Source organism: Arvicanthis niloticus, chromosome 5, assembly GCF_011762505.2.
Source record: "Arvicanthis niloticus isolate mArvNil1 chromosome 5, mArvNil1.pat.X, whole genome shotgun sequence".
NCBI lineage: Eukaryota > Metazoa > Chordata > Mammalia > Rodentia > Muridae > Arvicanthis > Arvicanthis niloticus.
This window is the reverse complement of record NC_047662.1, coordinates 95537825-95539679: the sequence shown is the minus strand read 5'-3', so window position 1 is coordinate 95539679 and position 1855 is coordinate 95537825. Positions and strand designations below refer to the sequence as shown.

At 53.7% G+C, this 1855-nt stretch overlaps 1 pseudogene; it reads left to right on the top strand.

Moving 5' to 3' along the window:
• Nucleotides 1-120, top strand: LOC117709737 (small nucleolar RNA SNORA17; annotated as a pseudogene).
• The last annotated feature ends 1735 nt before the right edge of the window (nucleotides 121-1855 follow it).

Below are 1855 nucleotides of genomic sequence, written 5' to 3'. Positions count from 1 at the left end.
TCCATCTCTAGAGGCACTGCAGGTGTGGCTGCTATGTCACATCTGCAACAGTAGGTTACAGAGAAGGGAGAGGCCATCCATGTTTAGTGTTCTGATCTGAATAATCAGTAGCCTACTATTCTCTAAAAAAGTAAGCATGAGACAATCATCACTCCAGTGTTATGAAGGCCCAGACAGGCTCCAAGGGTGGAGAGGAAGCTGGAGACTAGAAGAACCCTGCCTGGGACCATGGGCACCAGGCAGGATAAGCCTGAGATAGAGACCTTCACATGGGGCCACTCAGGATGGCACAGGTGACATGAGAGCTCAAGACAACTACTAGACCAGCATCATGGAGACCCAGACCTGGAGGTAGTCTGAGATGATCACCAATTTGGCATTGCTCAAACTGGGATGGGGGAGAACCATGCCTGAAGTGACTTCTATCCAGTACCATAATGCATGAGTTGGGTGTAGCACTCTTAAGACCACTCCTGAGATGATGCCAGGCACTCAGAGATCACAGTAACCACTAAGAGGAGCAAGTAACTGGTGGTGAAATGAAAGAGAAAGAGAGACAGAAACAGAAAGATGTGGGCACAAGGAAGAGAGGCAGAACTGGAGACTCAAGGTGTGAGTGGCCAGGGATGCCACCAGGGACCATGGTAGAATCCTGCCCTGTGCTACCACCAGTGGCTACCTATAAGTCTATGGCCCTGTAGCAGTAGGGGCCTGTTACCATCAAAGAACAGGTGGAAATCCCTGGTCTTGGCTACCACTGGGGATATGTTAATGTCAGAGGGCTGTGCAGAACTAGTCCCACCTCTCACCCGGTGTCATGGGAAAGCTAGTCCTAGGCATGTGTGACCTCTCCTAACCAGCTGCAGTGCTCAGGAGATCAGGTATGGGCCCAGAACATTGTGAGAGTTATGGGTGAGCCAACCCTGTATGAAGATGCATGGGAGAGCTGGCCTTGCCACCTCTCTCCCAGGTGGTGGCAAGGATGAGGGAGAGATACCCTCCTTTCCCCTCACCCCTTACTACCTGAGGCAGGTGGGAGACCTGTGGTCATGAGAGCAGGAGAGATATCCTTGTCCCTCACTAGCTGCAGTACTCTCAGGAGCTCGGGCTCCATACCTTGCCTGGGCAGCATAGTAGAGCTGACCCTGTGGCAGCAGCACAGGTAAGTCAGAGGATATGGGCATGGGAGACCTGGTCTCACCACTTGTCTGCCATGAGATGACATGATCCAGGGAGAGATGCCAACCCCTCCCCCTTCACCCCTTGTCACCTATGACAGGCAGAAGGGCTGGCTCTACCTCTCCCCTGCAGCAGCACTCAGGAGAGCAGGCCCTGCACCTCACCTGGGCAGTATAGAAGTGACTCTGGATGTCTGGGTTGCAGGTGAGCCAGTCCCAAAGGTGTGAGCTTAGGAGAGCAGGCCTTGCTTCTTGTCTGCTGGGCAGTGGTGCAGGTGAGGGAGAGACACCCTCTTGCCTTCCCTCATCCCTCATCTCCTATAACAGGTAGGAGACCTGGCCTTGAGGGTCATAAGAGTGGGAAAACTGGCCCTGTCTTTCACCAGCTGCAACAGTTTGTAGAGTGGGCCCTGCACCTCGCCTGTGCAGCAAAGTAGAGCTGACCCAAGTTGCAGCATCGGTGTTGGTGGTGTTGGTGGTGTTGGTGTTGGTGGTGTTGGTGGTGTTGGTGGTGTTGGTGGTGTTGGTGGTGTTGGTGGTGTTGGTGGTATTGGTGGTGGTGTTGGTGGTGTTGGTGGTATTGGTGGTGGTGTTGGTGGTATTGGTGGTGGTGGTGGTGGTGGTGGTTCTGGCAAGCCAGTCCTGAAGGCATGAGAAAGGGAGAGCCTGTGGGATGA